Consider the following 24,174-nt stretch of genomic DNA (forward strand, 5'->3'; position numbering starts at 1 on the left):
ACTGTGGCTTAAACTGTGCTTTTTCTTTATTCCTTTACTCGTTGCCTGCTCACAAGAACCTAGGACATTCGTTTCGGTGGTGCACTCTTTAGACTTCATGACCCTCAAAACCTCTCAAGGTAGCTGGCAGAGTACAAGTCTATTAGTATCCGACAGAGGCCATAACAAGTTAGCATAAACCCGGTGGCTTAAAACGACAGAAATTTGTTCTTTACCCTTCTGGAGGCCAGAAATCCAAAATTAGTATCCCTAGACAGACATCAGGGTGTTGGCCAGTGGTGCTCCCTCCAGAGGCTCTGGGGTGTGTGTGCCCAATCTTGCCTCTTTCAACTTCTGGTGGCTGGTGGCATTCCTTAGCCTGTGGCGGCCTTGCTCCAATCTCTGCCACCGTGGTCACACTGCCTTCTCCTCTCTATATGTGAAATCCCTCTGCCCTTCTCTTTTAAAAACACTTGTGATTATTTTGGGCCTAGCCGTATAATCCAAAGTAATCTCCCCAGTTTAAGATCGTTAATATAATTAAAGCTGCAAAGACCTTTTTTCTATATAAGGTAACATCCACAGATTCTGGGGCTTGGGACCTGCTATCTTTGGGAGCCATTATTCAGTCTACTCTGCAAAGATCCCCCAAACTCAAAAGAAGTGTGCCATCATATTAACAGGGAAAATAGGGCAAAACATTTCCTAAATTCAAATGTAAATTGGGAAATTTTCATCTTTGTCTCTGCTTAGCAATGTTTTCAATATGATGGGAACCACTAGGGAAGCACATACTGTCCAAATCTTGGGGTCATTTCAGAACATTGTGTTGCCTCTCCCTCAGTAACCAACAACTGTGGAATATACAATTACTCAGACAAAGTATATTTTTCTAAACTGAGAGCAATTTTCAGGTGTTATATCTTTTTATCCACAGTCTTCTTAAATACTTCAATCATAATCTTTTTATTTTATACATCAGTATATAGTTCTTTTTTTAACATGGTTATTTTAAAAAGATTTTTTTAGAGTATAGTTGATTTATAATGTCTTAGTTTCTGTTGTACAGCAGAGTAAATCAGCTATACATATATCCACTCTGTTTTAGATTCTTTCCCCATGTAGGTCAATACAGAGTATTGAGTTTCTCATGCTATTGAGTTTCTTATGCTAACAGTCCTTGTTAGTTATCTATTTGATGTATACTAATGTGTATATGTCAATCCCAACCTCCCAATTTACCTCTTTCCCCTATGTATCTTAATGATATTGGGGGCTTCCTGGTGTCTCAGACAGTAAAGAATCTGCCGCAATGCAGGAGACCTGGGTTTGATCTCTGAGTATTTCCTATATATCTTAAAAGCAAGCACACTGCCTTGCCACAGCACAGTGATCAAATTCAGGACATTTAATGCTAATAAGAAGTCTTGTCTAATATATATTGCATATTTAACTAATTTTACCAATAAAATTCTTTTTAGAGATAGCTCTCCCAAGCTAAGGTCCATTCCAAAATCACATAAGAATTTAGTTAGTCCTTAGTCTTCTTTAATCTGGAATATTTTCTCAATCTTGCCTTTTGTGAGATTAACCTGTTTTGGAGGTACACATGCCAGTGATTTCATAGGTTGTTCTTCAATTTATATTATGACTAGACTAAGTTCAGGTTATGAATATATGGGAGGAATATCACAGAAATTATGTTTCCCTCTATCACACTAGGTGGCATGTGATGTCAGTTTTTCCCATCATTAGTGATGTCAGCTTTGATCAGTTGGTTAAAGTTGTGTCTAATAGGTTTCTTTCCCTGTAAACTTATTTTCCCTCTTATAATTAACAAGTAATCAGGAAGGGATACCCTGAGACTATATAAATATTTTGATCCTTATAAAAATTTGTCCTATGCTTTTAGCACTGATTTATGTATTCGCCAGAATCTATTATTCTGATGGTGGCTAAATGGTGATTTTAAAACTTCATTATTTCCCTTGCATTTATTAGTTGGCATACCACTGTAAGGAAAAAATTCTCTTCTTCCATATTCATTCATTTAAGTATCCAAGGGTTGTAATCATTTATTGTCATTATTCATCTCAAAGTGCCCCTGATCTGACCAGTGAGAGGCCCTTCAGGTTGGTTTCTGGATCCTTTTGAATTATCCTCATGATTTTTGAGCACTTATATTATAGTATGGAAAGGCATCTCAGGTACATCTTATACTATCTCTGGTCCAGCCCTAGAGTCTGTGAATCCTACTAGTAGCTCCGTTTCCTTTTAGTGGGGATCAATATTCAAAAATCAAGATATTGGGCTAGCATTACTTATTGATACTGAGGTATTAGCTTTCCTAGCCCTACCAGATCTAGAGGGAAAATGACAGATACACATACATACATGCATGCACACACACATATACATTTCCTATCCAGTGCCAACAGTTACTTGTTACTTACCTCTTCACCCCATAGTGAAAGCCCTGAACTTCAACAATATATGTATTCATTTCCCCAATCACACAAAGGTAAATTCACACATACCAAATAAAAGTAAAATTCACACAAAATATCAGAATTGACATACCCTTAACACTACAAACAATAACCCTTCTACATAGGGGTTACAATTTGTTTGCTTTTTTTCTTGTCTTTACAATTGAGATAAAGTACTGTATAAAACATTGACTTGGATGGGTTCTCTATTTTTCTCTTGGATAAGGTTATATTATCCTTTTGAAATAGAGTTAGATTTTTTCTATTCATGTTCAATTTTGGAGTATTTTAACATGCACTTAAGTAAATTTTATTTTATTTTTTGGACTGTGTAATGTATCCAAGAGTCAAAAGAATACAGAGAATAATATTCAAAAAGATTGCAGGAGAACGCTGTGTCCCAGGACTCACCCAAGTGATGGAATGGAAGTGCAATTCAGGCAATCTAATCTGATGGGAATCCAACTTGGAGGCAAGTTCCTCACACGCTGACTGCAAATCAGGAACAGTGCCTTTCTTTCTATCATTAAGGTTTCTTTCTCCTGGAACAACCATGCCTGAGAGAGGATAAAGCTAAGGAGTTTAGAAATAGCAGAATTGAACTTAAGGTTGTTTTGTTTTGATAACTTGGTCTTCAGATGCAATGCTGGTCACTAGAAGGTATGAAAAGTCTTCTGAGAACTCAATGAGGACCTGGGGGTATGGCTCAGTGATAGAATGCATGCTTAGCATGCATAAGACACTGGTTTCCATCCCCAGTACCCACATTTTCACATATTCTTCTTGCCCACATACCCTAAGACCTCTTGCTGCCTGAAATATCTTTGTCAAACTCAGTCTTCTTGGCTATGGCAATTCTTTCTTAACCTTACACAGGAAAGAATCATGCCCATTCACTAAGGTTACCCATTGTTAGCTCTGTTATTGACCAAATCTCTCTAAGCCTTCTCAGCAGTCACCACCACCAAAAAGTTATAAAAAGCAAGTAGCAGTTTTCCCAACCATCCAATTCCCACTTGTATGGAATCTGAAAGTATCAGCAAATGGTGGTCTGTGTTGACCTAATGGACAGGCCACCTGAGTCCTTGTCAGAAAGTTAATCACTGAAGTTCTTTTGTGGTTCTTTTATTCTAGCTCCTTCCTAACCCAGGTTGCAGGAGGCTGAAGAAGATTTCACTAAAATATTTCACTAGACTTCACTGCCAGTAGTTGACAACTTGATGCACTGGTGGTCACTTTTTCCATCAGAGACCCTCAAACTCTGGAGCTTACATAAAAGTTGTTTAGCTACAAACAAATGATAAATGAGGAAAAGATGGCAGTCACCTCAGCAGAAATCTATAAAGGGAAATAGTATTTTTCTGGGTATTCTAAGGGGCTTCCCAGGTGGCACTAGTGGTAAAGAACACTTGCCAATGCAGGAGTCATAAGAGACATGGGTTTGATCCGATCCTCTGGAGGAGGGCATGGCTACCCAATTCCAGTATTCTTGCCTGGAGAAGCCCATGGACAGAGGAGCCTGGCAGGCTACAATCCATGGGGTTACAAAGAGTCTGAAGAGACTTAGCACACACGGGTATTTTAGGAAAGTTTGCAGTCTGAAATGGCAAACATTCTGAACTCCAGGGTCCAAAATCAATCCAGGGGAAAACTCATTTCTTTGTTTTCTACAGATAGATAATGAACTCTTGTACTCCCAATCCCAATACATCCGTTTCAACCTCAATCTACGTACTCTCCAGGGACACCCTCCTTCCAAACTACTGAACAATGCATATCTCCAGGTTAGAGCTGTTTGTACAGTTTCAGATTCTGGCCTCACAATGCCTAAATAGATCCACAGGAGGATGCACTTAAAAAAAAATTTCAGCCACACAAGGGAAAACCAGGCAAGAAATCTGCTAAATGTTCAGAAAGCAGTCTCTTTTTCCATCTACAGAAGCCAGGAAACCTGGAAGTCTTCCATAATGCACCCTCTCCTTTTCTTAATCTCCAGAGGAAGCTGTAATTGTCCATCAGTTGTCACAAGTCATCTGTACAGCCAATTTTGAGGTCATCCCCTTGGCTTGTGAAGGAGTCCTCTATGTTGCCTTTGTGCCTGTACTTGGAGTGAGGGGAGAGTGGTTTCCACTGTATCACCCTTTGTTCTGTGACTGGCTTTCTGCAACCAAGGTCTTCAGTTCCTGTTCCGCTCTTCAGACTCCTTTGAGACTCCTCCTAGCATCATGTAAGGAGTAAAGGAGCCTGTTGCAAATGTTAGGAAGAGTTTCTTCAGGAGAGAGATTTGGAAGTGTGTGGAGCGAGCAACAGAAACTTTCTCATATTTCACGTTTCAAACAAAACCTTAAGAAGTAAGACGCTTCCTTGGATCTCAAAGCTGCAGCTGCCACAGGTCGACTCTCCCACAGCGTCCAAGCGCGAAAACCGAGGCATCTGTTCAGCTTCCAAGCTACCCATCCCAGCGGTTCTGGAACATTAAAAGAAAACTCACCTCAAGTACGTCCCCAAGGCACTGCACTTGTCCATCCGACGATGCAAAGAGCTGCGAGGCACTCCCAAAGCCAAGATAGTCTTGGACTAGAGGAGCCAGATCCTCTTCTGCGACAAGCCTACATCCTTTGCGAGAACAATCTCTCCTCTCATACCTGGACGAAAAGACGGAAAGATATGGAGCCTGGACCACCAACCTCCCTCAAATCCTAATAATTTTGAGGATGCTTTTCTTCTGCCCACTTCCTTTCTGTCCCTTTTCTCCTTTTCTTCCTGCACTTCACCCCACTCCACCTCTTCCTTTTCAGGTCAGCTGGGCTCCTCTCCTTCATCCTATGTGCTCCTCGATGGAATTTGCACAGTTTTGCGCACTTATAGTTGCATTTCCACGCATTTTAATCTCCGTGTTGAGACACTCGTGTAAATTTTCACACTGCATTCTAATTTCTTTACTTAAGTTTCCAGCTCAGCCTTTCCCCTGCATAAGCTGAGGCTCGGTCTGATTGGGAACGAGGTGCACGGCTGGCCATGGGGGTAAAACCCTGGATTGGTAGAGGAATGCTGAGGGAGAAAGAATCTGTAAGAGAATCTAAAATATTTTTTAGAGGAAGCTGTCTAAAGACTTGTATCTGAATTTACACTCCCACCAAATTTTAGCTAAAGGCAAAAAGCTCAACTCTTTCTGAATTGGAGACTGAAATTTGAGAACTTGTCGAGATATACACATTTTATTGCAGGCAGATTCTTTATTATTTGAGCTACCTGGGAAGCCCTACACATTTTACTAATTTTTATTAAAATTCACTTGGCAGGTGCCTCTCAGGTATTGTTACTTTCTTATTCCAGAGATTATTATTTCTGAAATTCTGAAAGCCCCTGAAATTGTTTCTACTGTATTCAACAAAAGGAGTCCTATGTCCCGGTACTGTCCATTTTATATAAAAAGTTCCTCATGCCCTCAGATGGGTAAGAAACAATTCTTAGCCAGATACCAGCCTGCAGACCACAATCTGAAATTCAAATACTAATAAAGAGATAAGATGTAATGGAGGCAAAGAGGTATCCAAGGAGATCTTTTTTTTTCTTCTCTTCTTTTTTTTTGTTATTTAAATTGAGGCTTAATTAATATAAACAAAAATGGATGAAATTTAATTATTCAGCTTGATGGGTTACATGCCATGTAACCAATAGCTTTGGCAAAGATAGATGATATTTCAACCCCCAGTAGCTTCCTTGTGACTCATCCCAATCAATACCACTCTCTAACTTCTATCACCATAGTTCTAACTTCTATCACCATAGTGTGTTTTGAAATAATATAAGTAGAATCATACAATATGTACTGATTTGAATATGGATTTTTCATTCATTTTTTTTAAGTTGGATACATCCATATTGTTGCTAGTATAGGTAGTTCTTTTTTCACTATTCGTAGTAATTCATTGTATGAATACTATGCATCAAAACTTTTTAATCCATTTTACTGTTGATGTATATTTAGACTGCTCCTAGTTTTGATCTGAAATGTCTAATGTGGTCACTAGCATTCCTGTATATGTCTTTCAAGGAAAATACTCATGCGATTCTCTTGGGTGTAAATGCAGCTGAGGAGTTTTTTTATTGGGGGGGGGGGCATAGCTTATATGTATATTTAATTTTAGTCTATATTTCCAAATAGTTTCCTAATGTGTGTGCACCAGTTTACAGTCTCATCAGCAGTGTGAGAGTGACTATTCAGTTGCTCCACATGCTCAGCAGCTCTTGATGTTATCCGTTCTCTTAAGGTAATTGATTCGGGTGAAGAGAAGTATTATTTCATTCAGTTTTTAAATTTACATTTCCCTCAAAGCATATTATGTTGGGCACCTTCTAAATTGCTTATTGGTTATTTTGGGTATTCTCTTTTTGTGACCTGCCTGTTAATTTGTTCTTAATGAGATTTTAGTCTTTTTCTTAGTGTTTTGTAAAAGTTCTTCACAGATAATGGTCTTTCCTTAAACATAAGCATTGAAATACCTTCTCTCAGACTGTAGTTCATCTTTTCTTAAGGAGGAGAAGAACTGAAAAATTTTATAAGAATAGGAAAGAGAAAAGGAGAGGGGTTGAAGTCAGGGAAAAAGTTCCACTCGGAAATCTTTCCTGGTGGTTGCAGAAAAAATGCCTCCAGGCAGTTGGGGTTCCTGCTGGGGAGGGAACCTTGGAAAGAACTGATGGGATGAAATGTCTTAACTGCAGAAACGGTGTTATTTGGTTTGCTACCCTTCCATTTCTCCCAGGGTCGCAGCTTGCTGCTGCTGCTGCTGCTAAGTCACTTCAGTCGTGTCCGACTCTGTGCGACCCCACAGACGTCAGCCCACCAGGCTCCCCCGTCCCTGGGATTCTCCAGGCAAGAACACTGGAGTGGGTTGCCATTTCCTTCTCCAATGCAGGAAAGTGAAAAGTGAAAATGAAGTCGCCTAGTCGTGTCCGACTCTTAGTGACCCCATGGACCGCAGCCTACTAGGCTCCTCTGTCCATGGGATTTTCCAGGCAAGAGTACTGGAGTGGGGTGCCATTGCCTTCTCCGGGTCGCAGCTTAAGAGGATATAATTTAAAGGTTTAACAAATAGTGGGATTTGAAACAATGGCTTTTGTATCCGGCCAACTATCCAATCTTTGAAGACTTCCTCAGAAATATGATTACTATTTCAAAAAGGATCCTCGGGGTCTTTCTGTTGTGAGAGGTGTCGTTCAGTAGTGGTGTATCCTTTCTTTATGAGAGGATTGGAAACCATACACATGCATCTACTTTTCTCGTTTTAAAAACACGTTTTGCTTGCTCACATGGAAATAAACACATTATCCGACGGATTGCCTTTAAGTGGTTCCGGTTTCTATTCTCTGGTCCCGGCACTAACCGGCCACGTGTCAGCATAAGAAAAGCCAGGAAAAGAGAGTGGATAAAAGAGAATTGGCTCCTTCGGAATTTCTTCCAGCCGAAGCAAGGAGCCGGTCTCCACATTAACGTGCCCAATGATCCTTTCAGCCTTGTCATTGAAGAGCAAGACAGAAAAAGAACTGAAAGATGAGTCGATAATTTCATTCTGAATTCCCTCAGTTTTCTGAGCAGTCTTTTAGTTAGTGGAGTAGCCGAAAGAGACCAAGCAGAAATATATGCAGCTTTTTGTTTTTCATCTCTTTCTCTCCTTTTACTTCCCTTCTTTTCTATCAACCCAACTCCTAGAATTCTATCAACTCCTAGAATTGGATCCTATTTTTAGACATGGATTTCAGGGGAGCCAGGATATACGGAGGCGAATGAATGCGCAATATTGAACGAGATAAGTTTAGCCCTCACGAATGAAAACCCCGCTATTTTGAGGAAACAACTAAGTATATTGCTCATAAGTGGCCGAAATAGCTCAGTTGGGAGAGCGTTAGACTGAAGATCTAAAGGTCCCTGGTTCGATCCCGGGTTTCGGCAGTTCGGTTTTACTTTCGTGTAGTTAGCAACTTGTCAGATAAGAGTTGTATTGCAATCCCTAGAGTCTACATCTGACAACAATGTTTACGGCATTTTCACAAACGCAATCAAAGAATGTGTGTGTCTTGCTGTCTTTTGGTTGCTACTCCACTGGGGTCTTTTATTTAAAGTTTTAAAACCCAGGGAATTGTTTTCCTAGGAGCTAAGAAATTACGATATGCTACAACCTCTTGCACTTACAATTCATTTCTGCTTTCATGTGTGTGTGTGTGTGGGAGACGGGCCTACTAAAAGCCCTGGCAAAAGAATTAAACAATCTTGCTGAGAGGACATGACTCAGTATGTGACTCCTGAAGGAATCCAAGAAGGAACAAAAAACATCTTGAAAGCAGGATGTATGCCTGGGGATGGAAAGCCGTCAACAGACTGTTCCTATCTTTGGCGCCTGGGGGGCACATAAAGATTAACTGGGTCCTTGTCCTTGAGGCAGAAAAACAGGGATACAAAAATGTTAATTGTTAACTGCATAGGATTATCATTGAAGGCCACCTGGCCTTCTATGCTCATGTAAACACGTACAAGCAAGTCTCAAAAAGTATAATAAAGCAGGCTTGAGATCAGTCTGGGCACCTTCACCTCGTGGTGGTGTTGGTCCCCTGATCCCCACTGTAACTTTCTTGAGTGTTTCTCCTTCTTTCGTCATGCGGCACTTTCAGGAACTTGTGCTGTCGAGTTGTGCACACACTTGTGCACACACTCAACGTGTGTGTGATCTTTTTAATCACAAAAATTGGTGGGGGGGGGGAAGCTGTAGAAAAAGAACTACTACACTATATAAGTGTATATATGTGGAAGTGGTATACACAAGAAAAAATTTCCAATCAGAAAATATGATTTTTCATCTTGAGTCCACCCCCTTTTTAAACTATTGGAATAGGAGCTTTGGTGAACATTCTCAAACTTTTAAACAATTACAAGACCATCCCAAGTTTTCTTTTTGACAAGACATTCTTTCAATCTTGTGCCTCTACCTAGAATTTGCACATCTTATTTCTATTTTATTATCCAGGAAAGAATGAAAATAAGCACTTCTTTAAGAATTATTCTGTTGAACTTTCACAAAGGGACCAAGAATACTGAAAAATGGAAGCAAATGGACAGTAAAGTCATCAAGACTCAGATACAAATACATTTTTTTCCTTTTTATTTCAACTTTTTTCCCTTGAAACTCTGTTATCCCTTGTGTCATTTGGGATTATTTTCTTCTTTTTGAACTTCTGTTTCAGTTTCACAGTGTCTGTTTTCTACTAACAATTCTTGGACATTATGTCAGAAGAAAATAATCAACAATATTTCAAGATCAGAACTGCATCAAGTTGCAAATGGAAAATTGGTACAAACTTAGAAGCAATAGGGGGCAATATAGGGACATTCACTATACAGGAACTTGGTGTTAGAAACTATCCATTAGCTACCTATCCCTCCTCAGTTCAGAAGCTTGCATTTTACCTCATTAAGAAACATTTGATTGGACAAATAGCATCATTTAGTATTTTATTGCCTAATTCAGTAATGATCCCTTTATATTCTATTGAAGTGAGAGGTCTTGGGTAATTCACAAAACATAATTAGTTTTACATTCAATATCTTAAAAATAAGGCTAATAATGTCTATGTCAAAAAGGATGCTATAACTATCAAAGAAAATCATGCAAGTAAATGTTTCGTGTCATGTCCACACATATGGCTCTGGGGTTCTCCCAGAATAGCACCTAAACATATAATATCTTCTTGTAGCTATGGCTATCCAATAGCAATATAATAAAGCCATAAATGAGTCACTTTTATAACTTTTAATTTTGTAGTAGTCACATTAAAAATAAAAATAGATGGTCTTAATTTAAGAAGACTATATAAGTTACTTGGTATATCAAACATCACTTAGATAAGTAGTCAATAAAAATTATTAGTGATATCAGTTAAATTTTAAATATCATATTAAGTCTTTGAGATCTGGTATATATTTTACACTTAAAGCACATCTCAGCTTTTCAAGTGTTTAATACTCAAGGTGGCTAGTGGCTACCATTTTGGACAGTGCAGTATTAAACCTGTATGTCATTGACTTTCAGCTTTTCTGAATTGAGTATATGTGGCATGAGTGTGTTCTGTCTCTCAATTTACAAGTTTAATTCCTCATAAGAATTCTGTATTAAATGAATCCATAGTCTAGATTTTTTTGAATTGAAGTATAGATGATTTACAATATCATATTAGTTTCAGGTGTACAAAATAGTTATTTAACATGTTTATAGCTCTAAATATTTAATTTTTAAAATTCCCAGCTTGTTCATGGGCAAAAAGAAAAAAAAGTATACCTTATTATTATGAATCCCTGAGACTCCAATAGACAGGCAGTTTTCTCCAGGTGCAACACGTTATGACCCAGAAGTGTTTCTGCAAACCTTCTTAATATTGGAAAGCATCATATTTTATAGCACCAGTCACAATAATCCTCCTTAGCAGTTCACGAGCTAAAAACTACTGAAGGTACAAGTCTGTCAGGCAAATTATATTCTTCCAATTTCAAGAGGAACTCAAAATTATTTTGTGAATATTGGCAAAAGTTCATTAATGGGCAAACCAGAAGGAGAAGGTGTTAACCACTAGAAATCTACTGTCAGAAAATGTGTTTTCTTGTGGTCATCTTGTGTAGTTCAAAGAACATGGTTTTAATCATAGTAAATCCCAGTATTCAAGAAATGTCCAGGAACAAACTTATTTTCCTACGAATATCACTAATGAGCACACTTTTTTGTCTTTATCCACCATCCACATCCTGGTGTCTACTGATTACTCACAAATCCAAGGCTGGGAGTAACTGAGTTTGCCATGTAATATTCTCACAAGTGTGCACCACATAGATCTTGAGTTTAACAAGAGCAAAGCTTGCTCATCTTCTCCATTTCCAATCTTTCTCCCATTTCCAAAAGAATTTTTAAAACATTTACTGCAGTATTTTCCATTTGTAATGACATAGCTTTTCCTGCCTTCCTAAATAACTGAATGACTGAGCCTAATATCTTGTGGCTGTTTGTCTTTGGTCTCACTCTCGTAGTCTAACACTCTTCTCCATTGCTAAAGCTGTTGTTTCATTCATGCCTTATGAAGAAGAGATTTTGGATTATTGGTGGGTCCGCTGAATTACCCAGGTGCATAGGTTAGAAGAGGGGGGGGGAAAAAGCCCCTTACACTGCAAGGCTGAATGTTTCACTCTAAGGTGTTTTATTGGTTGTGGTTTTCCTCCATCAAATCTAGTCCTTAATATTCCAATGGAACAAACAAACAGCAAATACCATGGAGCGTTTTAGGCTAGAAAGAAGCTGAATTTCAATGGCCTTGGATGTCTCAGTTTAAGACATTTTTGTGCATGTGTACTCAGTCATGTCTGACTCTTGGTGCCCCGTGGACTGTGGCCTGCCAGGCTCCTTAGTCCATGGAATTTTTCAGGCGAGAGTACAGGAGTAGTTTGCCATTTCCTACTGCAGGGGATCTTCCTGACCCAGGATCAAACCCACGTCTCTTGCACCTCCTACATTGGCCGGCCGATTCTTTACCACTGAGCCACTAAGACATATTTGGAGGAAATCTAAGAGCCAGATACTGTGACTTGATTTAATTTCTTGTCAAGCGTAATAGGAGACCCCAACCATGTTTTAAGTCCACAGTGGAAACTTCTTGTGGTTATCTGATAAGTTCCAATGTTTTGCCTTGCCCCGGGCTCAATCCCTGGCACAACCTCTATACGCTAGAGCATCAGTATACTTCTTTGGTTTCTGAGGGTCTCTGGCCTAAAACTTGGCATTAAACACTACTGTCAAGATGCTCAGGAACCCAGAGCCTTAGGAAATAAGATTAATTTCCAGAAAAGTATTAGCAAGAAGGTAGCCAGCAAGGGGGGTGTAGCTCAGTGGTAGAGCGCATGCTTTGCATGTATGAGGCCCCGGGTTCAATCCCCGGCACCTCCAGGCATTGGTTCTGTTTTTCTCTGGAATGCGATCAAACTGTTCTTCAAGGAATACAGATTTAGCTCTCCTAAGCTTTTCCCCCTTATAGTCCTGTACACATAGAAAGTGTGTACAAAGGCAATCCCAAAGAATGCTCAAACTACCACACAATTGCACTCATCTCACACGCTAGTAAAGTAATGCTCAAAAATTCTCCAAACCAGGCTTCAGCAATACGTGAACTATGAACTTCCAGATGTTCAAGCTGGTTTTAGAAAAGGCAGAGGAACCAGAGATCAAATTGTCAACATCCGCTGGATCATCGAAAAAGCAAGAGAGTTCCAAAAAACATATATTTCTGCTTTATTGACTATGCCAAAGCCTTTGACTGTGTGGATCACAATAAACTGTGGAAAATTCTGAAAGAGATGGGAATACCAGACCACCTGAGCTGCCTCTTGAGAAACCTAAATGCAGGTCAGGAAGCAACAGTTAGAACTGGACATGGAACAGCAGACTGATTCCAAATAAGAAAAGGAGTATGTCAAGGCTGTATATTGTCATCCTGCTTATTTAACTTATATGCAGAGTACATCATGAGAAACACTGGGCTGGAAGAAACACAAACTGGAATCAAGATTGCCGGGAGAAATATAATAACCTCAGATATGCAGACGACACCACCCTTATGGCAGAAAGTGAAGAGGAACTAAAAAGCCTCTTGATGAAAGTGAAGGAGGAGAGTGAAAAAGTTGGCTTAAAGCTCAACATTCAGAAAACCAAGATCATGGCTTCTGGTCCCATCACTTCATGGGAACTAGATCGGGAAACAGTGACTGACATTAGTTTTTGTGGCTCCAAAATCACTGCACACGGTGATTGCAGCCATGAAATTAAAATACACTTACTCCTTGGAAGGAAAGTTATGACCAACCTAGATAGCATATTAAAAAGCAGAGACATTACTTTGCCAACAAAGGTCCGTCTAGTCAAGGCTATAGTTTTTCCAGTGGTCATGTATGGATGTGAGAGTTGGACTGTGAAGAAAGCTGAGTGCCGAAGAATTGATGTTTTTGAACTGTGGTGTTGGAGAAGACTCTTGAGAGTCCCTTGGACTGCAAGGAGATCCAACCAGTCCATCCTAAAGGAGATCAGTCCAGGGTGTTCATTGGAAGGACTGATGGTGAAGCTGAAACTCCAATACTTTGGCCACCTCATGTGAAGTGTTGACTCATTGGAAAAGACCCTGATGCTGGGAGGGATTGGGGGCAGGAGCAGAAGGGGACGACAGAGGATGAGATGGCCGGATGGCTTCACCGACTTGATGGACATGAGTCTGAGTAAACTCCGGGAGTTGGTGATGGACAGGGAGGCCTGGCGTGCTGCGATTCATGGGGTCGCAAGAGTCGGACACGACTGAGCGACTGAACTGAACTGAACTGAAGCTTTTCCTCCTTATAGTCCTGTACCCATAGAAAGTAAAAACATAACCCAATGGGTTTCGGTGAAATCCCTCATCTCCTGCTGTGAACATCGACGTCACCGAGACGACTGCAATAGCAGAAGGAAGACAAAAACCAAGTGGGACAAAGAACGGGATTCTAACCGGAACAGAGTCTGAACCTCTTGGCCCTGAGATTAAAGTGCTGACAACTGACACACCAAACTATTTAGAGGGAAGTTAAGTGAGCTTCTGAAAACCATCTTATGTTAAAGATACTTGGTTACTGGCTTACCTTTCATATCTTGCATTCCAAGCTCAACACAGGAAAAAAACACTCACTTCTACCTATACCTTTGGTGCTGAAATCTAAAGACGCAAGCAGATTCTGTTTCTATTTTGACAGCTTCTCCTACCACTGACGCGTGGGTATCGGGACGGTGTGGGCCCGGCTGCCCCGCGATAGGAAACCACCAATACCACCCGGATCCACCGAAAACAGAAACTCGACGCCGGGAAAGAGCAACGAAGTGCTCCGAAAGCCGCGACAGTCGAGCAAAACGAAGGGGATCTTCCGGCGGAAAAGTGCCCGCAGGCTCTCTTCTTTTTTTTTTTAGTCGACACGAATGAACGCCGGAACTGAAGTGATTCATGTTCAGTTCAGTTCAGTTCAGCTGAGTTCATTCATATTCATGTCAATAAAATTGATATTCATGTCAATAAAATGAGTTCATGTTCAGTTCAGTTCAGTCATTCCTATTCATGTCAATAAAATCGAGATTATTTTTAATGGGTTAAAATATATACATCTACTTGTGGATGATATTCTTTGTATATTTTAAATACACTAGGGTGCAAACATATACAATGGTATAAGATAAATTAAAGCTCTTGGTTCTGAAACTTTAATTTCTTGAAAAACTGTATCATTTTGTTGAGCTGTGGCTTAGAAATTCAACACAGGTGAAAACAGATTAGCACCAATAGGATTCTTGCAAATATTTTGATAAAAAAATACAAAAATGTGAGTAAGAAGACTTTGTCTGTGATATGAGCGTGGAGTGTACTGGAAACATCACACTTGGGCTTGAGTGATGAAAACTCCCACTCCCAAAACCCAGTATCTATCATCAACACAGTGAATGTTCATTTTCCAAAGCAAAGAGAAACCAAGAAGACGTGGAGTTTCTCCATTAACTGTGAGGGTTTTCACATGTTCCTCATTCCATTTTCCACAGCCTTGTTTAAAGACAGAGGGAAACAAAATGAACGTTATAGCCTGATAATCTCAGAGAAATCACCAGAGCCAGTGGACATCATCTGTCATGGTGTAAATGGATCACACGGAAGATGCACTATCAGAATCTGGGCATTTCAGAAAAAACAAGGAAATTATAACTTGAACCTAACATAAAAAATATCAGTTTTATGCAAAATTCATTTCATATATACTTCCTCTGTTTTGTATCCTAACAATGTTGTCACGCGAGTGTATGTTCCTCGGTTCTTTGTCTCGTCACAACAAAAATTTGGAGTGACGGACATTAAAGCCCCTTGGCGGGTCACGGCTCTCGGAGGACAGACCGTGTTATAGCTCTTAAATAAATCAGTATTACAGCTCTTTAAATCAGTGTTATCGAGAATGGACCTGTGAGCTTTCCAAGTACCCAGGGGAAGCGCAGCAGAGACGGGCATCTCAGCGCCTCTCCTCCCAGACAGATGTTTTGTCAACCTAAGCGTTTGTCCAGTTTTTTCCTCCTCCACCTTCCTGTGGCGGCGGCAGCCCCGGACTCCACCATGTCTCAGCCTGCCTTTCCTTATCGTTCCCTGCACTCTGCTCTCAAGTTCTTTCGCCTTGATCCACACTAATCGCCCTCCTGGCATTAACTTTCCCAAGCAGCTCAGCTCGCTCCCTCAAAGGCTGAGATCTGCCAAACCTGGCTGACTTTCAGAATCAACGGGGGGCGGGGGGGGGGGGGGGGGGGGGGCCTGATAAACAAGGTCGATTTCTTGCTTCGCCCATCAAGGATAATTTAAAATTTCCTCCAAAGCTAGCACCTGAGTTGGCTGTCGCACCAAATTTTGGCTGAAAGTGGGAAGCTCTGCCCTTTCCACGAGGAAAATGGGATCTCAAGAAATAATTTGTCATACAAGCAACTCCTGCAGCTCAATTCCAGAAAAATAAATGAACCAATCAAAAAATGGGCCAAAGAACTAAACAGACATTTCTCCAAAGAAGACATACAGATGGCTCACAAACACATGAAAAGATGCTCAACATCACTCATTATCAGAGAAATGCAAATCAAAACCACAATGAGGTACCATTACACGCCAGTCAGGATGGCTGCTATCCAAAAGTCTACAAGCAATAAATGCTGGAGAGGGTGTGGAGAAAAGGGAACCCTCTTACACTGTTGGTGGGAATGCAAACTAGTACAGCCGCTATGGAGAACAGTGTGGAGACTTCTTAAAAAACTGGAAATAGAACTGCCATATGACCCAGCAATCCCACTCCTGGGCATACACACCGAGGAAACCAGATCTGAAAGAGACACATGCACCCCAATGTTCATCGCAGCACTGTTTATAATAGCCAGGACATGGAAGCAACCTAGATGCCCATCAGCAGACGAATGGATAAGGAAGCTGTGGTACATATACACCATGGAATATTACTCAGCCATTAAAAAGAATTCATTTGAATCAGTTCTAATGAGATGGATGAAACTGGAGCCCATTATACAGAGTGAAGTAAGCCAGAAAGATAAAGGCCAATACAGTATACTAACGAATATATATGGAATTTAGAAAGATGGTAATGATAACCCTATATGCAAAACAGAAAAAGAGACACAGATGTACAGAACAGACTTTTGGATTCTGTGGGAGAAGGTGAGGGTGGGATGTTTCGAGAGAACAGCATCGAAACATGTATATTATCTAGGGTGAAACAGATCACCAGCCAAGGTTGGATACATGATACAAGTGCTCAGGCCTGGTGCACTGGGAAGACCCAGAGGAATCGGGTGGATTGGGAGGTGGGAGGGGGGATCAGGATGGGGAATACACATAAATCCATGGCTGATTCATGTCAATGTATGACAAAAACAACTACAATATTGTAAAGTAATTAGCCTCCAACTAATAAAAATAAATGGAAAAAAAAAAGAAATAATTTGTCAAATGGCGAGTTCATTTTGCATGTCGGGCCCAGTGGCCAAATCTCCTCCCTGGTGCTCTTTCGTTCAGTAAAGGATTCCGGATTTCATATATACTGAGGGGCAAAAAAATCGCTGGATCATCCTGCTGTCTGTTCTTGTCTTCAGCTTGGACCCTGTGGATCTCAGAACCAGAGCTACAAGACCTTGGGAGATAAACTGATACCGGATTTCCTGACCATGGTGCTGGCTCCCCTATGTCGACAGGCTATTGTTTTTTATTATTTTTTTCCTTCTGTTTGCCTTAGGTTTTTTCGCTCTTTTTCCCTTTGGCTCTCTCAATGAAAACTTAGATGACTAATATGGCACTTTTTTCTTCTTTTCTTGTATCCATTGAGATTCTGCTTTGTTCTGTGGGTTATTTAGAATTGTGTTGTTTAGCTTTCAACTCTTTGAAAATCTGCCTCATCTTTCTGTGACTTTTGGTTCGATTCCACACTGTATCCTTCAAGTTTATTAAATTTGTTGAGGTTGGTTTTATGTCCCAGGATATGTTCTATGTTGGATATTTGATGGATTTGAAAAGTGTCTGTACTCTGCTGGTATTGGATGAACTAGTCTATGTTGATTGGATTCTGGTGGCTGAGGGCATTTTTAAGTTTTTCTATCTCCTTGGTCGTTTTCTGTTTAGTTGTTCCATCAATTATTCTGAGAGAGACACTGAAGTCTCTAACTTTGTTGGTAAATTTGCCTATTTTCCCTTTCAGCTCTATCAGGATTTTGTTTTTCCTTCTTTGCATATTTTTCAGCTCTGTGGTTTGGTGCATACATATTTTGAATTGCTATGCCCTTCTTGGTGAATGGGCACTTTTATCATGTGATGTCCTTCTTTGTCTTTTCTTTGTTATAAAGTTTACTATATCTGATATTGATATAGCTACTGCTTTCTTTTGATTAACATTTGCATGACATTTTTTTAAAATCCTCTTAATTTCAAACTACTTATATATATACAGGTTATGTTTGAGGTGAATATTTTTATAAATAGACAGCTTATAGTTTGATCATATTTTCTAATCTACCCTATGGATTTAATTGGTGCCCTTAGACTATTTACATTTAATGTAATTATTGGTATGTAGGGCTTAAGTCTGGGATTTTAAATTTTTGTTTTGTTTGTTCTGTTATTTTTATTTTTTGTTCTCTTTTTCTTGCCTTTTTATGGACCACTTATACATATTTTAGAATTTCATATTAATTTATCTATACTATTTTTTATTGTATTCTTTGTATAGATGTTTTTAAAAGTAGTTACTCTAAGAATTCCATTATAGATATTTAACTTATCAGAGTGTACTGGTGTCACCATTTTACCAGTTCAAGTGAAATGCAGCAACCTCACCTTCCTTTTTGTCACTTTACTTTTCCTCATTTGTAAAATAATTGTCTTAAACATTTCTTTCACATATAATTAGAACCACAACAGAGTTATACTTTTGCTTCAAAACTGTTATACCTTTGTTTCAAACATAAATAAGAAAACTCAAGACAAGGAAAGTTCATTGTACTCACCATGTTTTTTGTTTGTTTCTTTCCTGATATCCAATATTTTTTCTCTTATTTCTTTTCTATTTGGAGAACTTACTGTAGCCATTCTTTCAAGGTAGTTCATTGGCAGCAAATTACCTTAGTTTTCCTTTATCTGAGACACTCTTGTAGTCCTCTTCATTTCTGAAGGATATTTTCTCTGGATATAGTATTCTGGACTGACAATTTCTTTCTTTAAGCACTTGGAAAATGTGCCATTCTTTCTAACCTCTATCATTTCTGATGTAGCTGCTGTCATTTGAATTGATTTCCTATATGGCTGGCTGAAGTGTCTTGTGTTTCTTGTTTCAAGACTTTATCTTTGTTATTAGAGTTCAGAAGTCTTGGTTGATTTCCACCCCCCCCACCCCACCCCCCCCCCCACCCCACCCCCCCTCGGTCAATTGAAGAAAGAGACTCTTCTGAACACTACATAAAACCCAAACCTTTGGGTCTGCAGTCTATAGTCTGAACAATTTCCCAAGACTTTCCCTTAGGGTTGGTAAATTCATCACACAATCGTTTCATTCTTGTAAAGCAACGAGCAAAGTTTCAATAGGATTGCAAAGAGTTGGACACAACTGAGGATGCATGCATACTCATACAAAGCAGGGTATCTTTTTCCTGAACTCATTCCTGTGTGAGTAAAGATAAAATAGAGGGTTGCACGCCTGAACAGGGACTTGAACCCTGGACCCTCAGATTAAAAGTCTGATGCTCTACCAACTGAGCTATCCAGGCTCTTGTTTTTATCCTTTCCCTGAGTAATTTATCTTTGCACATTTAGCCAATTTATTTTATCTTTCAGTTTTTAGTTCCCAAGTCAGATTTCTTTAATTTTCCTCAATGCTAAAAAGATTCTCTTTGAGAGAGATGTTGCAATCATCAGGAACATTTTCCTTCCTCTTCTCTTCTTTGTCTTCCTTCTCTAGGTTTTCAGAACCAGAGATGCTGTGTCTCCTAGACAAAGCATTGCTGGGTTTCAGACCATATTGCTAGACACAGAGGGTTTCATTTCTTGCCAAGTCCCTCACCTAAATTCCTCCAGACAGCACTCACACTATTTCTGTTTGTATCCCTCTTCATTGTCTTGCACATCTTTCTTGCAGCCTTTGTAGGCAGAGAGAGAGTTGAAGGAGGAGGAATTTGAAGATGCAAGAAAATGTTCTGTAACAGGTCCCTTTCTGCTGGTGGTTGAAACTGCCCCCAAGCATTCCTTTGGCAAGGGGGTCTTGAAATTAGTTGATGGGAGGCTGAGAACCAAGTGTAACAGCTCTTGCTGGCCAGGCCCAACGTGGTATGGATTCCCACTCTTCAGCTTCTACTAGAACCAACAGTCTCTCCACACAGGAAAACAAGGGACCATTATCCAATCTAATGCTTCTCATTGAACCCATTTCTAGAAGGTAAAGGATTTAACTAAAGCAATTTCATAGGAAACAGCAGAAGGTGTTTCTTCAGACTCATTCAGTCCAGGCCCTAGCTCCTACTCTTCTGTTTGAGCTTACAGGTTTTTATCCTTGGAGGATGTGCCTTTGTGTCTTTGCAATAGAACAAGTCAGAACATACCAAATTCTGAAGCTGTCTCCTTGTGCTGTCATCACTCCTTCATTGCAGACTTCAGTTCTTGCCTCATATTTTTCCATCAAAATTGCATCATCATTTTCAGTGACTTAGGCAAGACAGTCTTCGAAAGTTTGCATCACTTCTGATCACCTTACCATTTATTAATTTTAAGTATTGTTGTCAGGGATTTGATGCAGTTTTATGCCCTTTGGGGTGGAAATGTTATCAACGAAATCATCCTCTAATTGAAATTAGAAATTTGAAAATAGAAACGTGCCATGTTTCAGCTTTCAAATTTGAAAACATGACTTTATCAGTCGGCCGCGTGGCCTAATGGATAAGGCGTCTGATTCCGGATCAGAAGATTGAGGGTTCGAGTCCCTTCGTGGTCGCTTGTTTCTTGTCAGACAAGAAACAGAATCTGTTTTCATTTGACCTGTAAAGGCTGACCTTGAAAAGAAAACCTGAAATGGGACAAGCGTCTTAAAAAAGCCAAATTAGTATACCCATTAATTACTGATAGCTTGCATTTTGTCATTGGTGTCTAATCACCAAATAATACCTAGTAGTGAAGTACTAACGCATGTATAGTTATTGATACCATCAGCTCAGTTCAGTTCAGTTGCTCCTTCATGTCCGACTCTTTGCGATCCCATGAATCGCAGCACGCCAGGCCTCCCTGTCCATCACCAACTCCCGGAGTTTACTCAGACTCATGTCCATCGAGTCGGTGATGTCATCTGGCCATCTCATCCTCCGTTGTCCCCTTCTCCTCCTGCCCCCAATCCCTCCCAGCATCAGGGTCTTTTCCAACGAATCAACACTTCTCATGAGGTGGCCAAAGTATTAGAGTTTCAGCTTCACCATCAGCCCTTCCAATGAACACCCAGGACTGATCTGCTTTAAGATGGACTGGTTGGATCTCCTTGCAGTCCAAGGGACTCTCAAGAGTCTTCTCCAACACCACAGTTCAAAAGCATCAATTCTTCGGCGCTCAGCTTTCTTCACAGTCCAACTCTCACATCCATACGTGACCACTGGAAAAACCATAGCCTTGACTAGACGGACCTTTGTTGGCAAAGTAATGTCTCTGCTTTTTAATGTGCTATCTAGGTTGGTCATAACTTTCCTTCCAAGGAGTAAGCATCTTTTAATTTCATGGCTGCAATCACCATCTGCAGTGATTTTGGAGCCCCCCAAAAATAAAGTCTGACACTGTTTCCCCATCTATTTGCAATAATGACCCTGAATTTTCTTGCTCAGAATCCTTCTCTAGAAGTGGTAGAAATGAAGGTGAATTTCCCCTTAAAGTTGGGGTAGGTCTCTTTTTCTTATTGCAGGGTCATAATTCTCCACCCAGGGATTGAACCTACATCCTCAGCAGTGAAACCAGTGCAGTCCTAACCACTGAACCACCAGGGACTACCCTGGGCCTCTTTTTCTTGGTGGAGATTTAAGATAGATTTTCCCTCCCTTTTTCCTCTTCCATTCTATTGTCCTTTTGCCAAAATAGCCACCTTATGTGGAACCAAAGCCTCTAGAATTGGAACAGCTGCAAAGGCAATGCATTGGATCATTGGTTTTCTTGTTATATGAGCAGGGAACTCATGAGAAAATGAATGAAAAGGTGCAGCAAGAAGGATTTGGTTACAGAGCAGAGAAAACACACAGAGATACAGGGGACTTTACACATGACCTTGTATGTGGAAGGGTGGTGGCTCATGTGGTAAAGAATCTGCCTGTGATGCAGGAGGAAGGCACCTGCTCAACATTAAAAATCAGCTTTCCCTAGATATTCTTTAAAAAAAAAATTAGTGTCATTTTTGGATGGTTTTGAGAAACCTCAAAGTTGCCAAGAGAAGTCCCCTGAGATAAATTTCACCAATTTAAAAATCATTAGACTAGATCCTCTCTAGCATTGCTGGTTCAATATCCTGGAAAAGAAAAGGTGTATTAGGCAAAACTAAGGCAATCTGAATAGATTATGGATTCTATTTTCTAAAATTTATCAACTTTAGTTCATTAATTTGGCAACTGTATCATCCTACTAAGGAAACTGAGTGCAGAGTATAGGGAAACTTTCTGTAATGTCCTCTCTATTTTTCTTTATATCTAAATTCAAATTTAAACTTTTTTATAAAATAAAAATGTCTCTCTTTTAGACTTACAAAAGAAGAGAGTGTTTAAAAGGATTTAGAGCAAAGGTTTTGCTGCAGAGAGCATATTTCTAACAGGGCTCTTGCACTGGTTAGCACCCACATTCAACAAGAGGGTGACGAATAGAACCTTATGTCACTGATTACTATGAAGATTTTGAAGTAATATTCAACAGAGGCTAAAACAAAAGAATAAGCATGTGACTAGTAACGGGCTTCAGACGAAAGCAGGGTTCAGTAGCTTTTTTGTATATGTATGAAATGGGGAAAGTGAAAGAATCTACACCAGAACGGGGTCTTGAATCCTGCGTCCTCCGACTAAGGTCTTGATGCGGGTCCAACTGAGCAACCCGGGAATACGATGGTTTCAGTGGGAATTTCTTACTATTTAAGCCAAAAACGTTTAGCTACTGCTTAACCTCACCTCCCTCCCCATTCTTTCCTTTGTATTTTAAAACCAAACATGCTAAAATCTGTTGATGCCAGTTGAAATGCCCAAGCACAGAACCGCAGCTGGAATCCGTTTCTAAATTCGAAGCTGCTGCCATCTGGGGATACGAACGACGTCGCCTTTCCGAAACCTCGGATGCCGGGGCTGGTGCTCCAGATACACAGGTGCGCCCTCGAAAATGCTCAACCTGTGTTTGCCGCGACAGAAAGTGGAGCAAAGCACGCTCGGAGTCATAAAATCTTGGGCAAAACGGGACGTATCTTTTTGTGACACAGTCTTTCAAACCACTTGCCTTAGGAAGGAGCCTTCTCTTCCCGAGGGCCTGCAGAAAGTGCAGCAGCAAGGCTTCGCTTGGGCACTTTCCACCTCTGCGCCTCTCCATTGAGACCCATCTCCAAACGATCCTCTTCTGTCTTCTTCCTCTGCTTGCCTCTCTTTCTCTTTTCTGCCCCGCATCAGCTTCATCCTTTTCCCCTCCAAGAACCAAGTCACTCTCCCTTCTCCAACCTTCCCTCTGCTGGTTCCACTTCCCAACTGTTCGTCTTTCCAGGATGGTAATAATATAACCCACCTGGGCACCTATCTTCTCTTCCCCTTCCCTCCCCTGCCAGAAGGTGTGGGATTTTTGTCCATAAGTTGTAGATTAACAGTGGCACCTATGTTTGCCTAAAGGTGGGAAGTGTTGACCTTCTGTGCCTTGGGGACTGATGAAATTTGCTGATTTGTCAAGCTTTGGAACATTTTAGGAAAAGCGAGTCTGTTTCACAGGTTCCGCTCAGCTTCCCTTGCGCTCTCATCTATGTGCAAATAATTTGATCTGAGAGATGCTACAACAGGAGCGCTCACATTTCTCCTCTTTCCTCTGTCTGTGGCCTCTCTTGTACAGTCTACAAAATCAAAATTGTAGCGTCGTGGTAACAAAGCAGCTGTCATATTCGAAGTCCAGGTGCTGAATGCAGGAGTTTGCAAGACTACAAGACTGCCTGAGACACTCTTTGTTTCGGTCAAGTACTGTGAATTAATTCACCTCTTGTCTTAAATTCACACCTGGACCTAGGCCCCCACAGCTGTACTCCAGGAACGCGTCTTTTTATTCCAAGTACTACCTTTTGCTTCGTTTTGGCAGCCGTGAGCAGGGGCAGACTTTCTAAAGAAGGGAAGATCCGACAACATAACAGAAGATTTAGTTCTGGGACTCTCCCTCGTGATGGACTGGAACTGGCACAAGAGGCAGTTGGGAAAACTGCCCTTGATGGGGAAGAGGATTGTGGAAAGATCTAAAGGTTTTTCGGTCCAGAATCAATTTCTCTTTTTCCTGGCCTAGCCGTGAGACAAGAGTCAGCCCAGAGGTTTCAGAAATAGAAGAACTGAAAATAATGGAGGAA

At 40.4% G+C, this 24,174-nt stretch overlaps 4 non-coding genes across 4 annotated transcripts; 3 read left to right on the plus strand and 1 right to left on the minus strand.

The window, feature by feature from the left end:
• The first annotated feature begins 8,348 nt into the window (after positions 1–8,348).
• On the plus strand, positions 8,349–8,421 carry TRNAF-GAA (transfer RNA phenylalanine (anticodon GAA)). The gene has a single exon. It is a non-coding gene; the product is annotated as a tRNA-Phe (tRNA).
• Positions 8,422–12,376: 3,955 nt separating this feature from the next.
• TRNAA-UGC (transfer RNA alanine (anticodon UGC)) lies at positions 12,377–12,448 on the plus strand. Its single transcript has one exon. It is a non-coding gene; the product is annotated as a tRNA-Ala (tRNA).
• Positions 12,449–19,284: 6,836 nt separating this feature from the next.
• TRNAK-UUU (transfer RNA lysine (anticodon UUU)) lies at positions 19,285–19,357 on the minus strand. The gene has a single exon. It is a non-coding gene; the product is annotated as a tRNA-Lys (tRNA).
• Positions 19,358–20,501: 1,144 nt separating this feature from the next.
• TRNAR-CCG (transfer RNA arginine (anticodon CCG)) lies at positions 20,502–20,574 on the plus strand. The gene has a single exon. It is a non-coding gene; the product is annotated as a tRNA-Arg (tRNA).
• The last annotated feature ends 3,600 nt before the right edge of the window (positions 20,575–24,174 follow it).

Source organism: Dama dama, chromosome 7 (genome assembly GCF_033118175.1).
Source record: "Dama dama isolate Ldn47 chromosome 7, ASM3311817v1, whole genome shotgun sequence".
NCBI classification, from domain to species: Eukaryota; Metazoa; Chordata; class Mammalia; order Artiodactyla; family Cervidae; genus Dama; species Dama dama.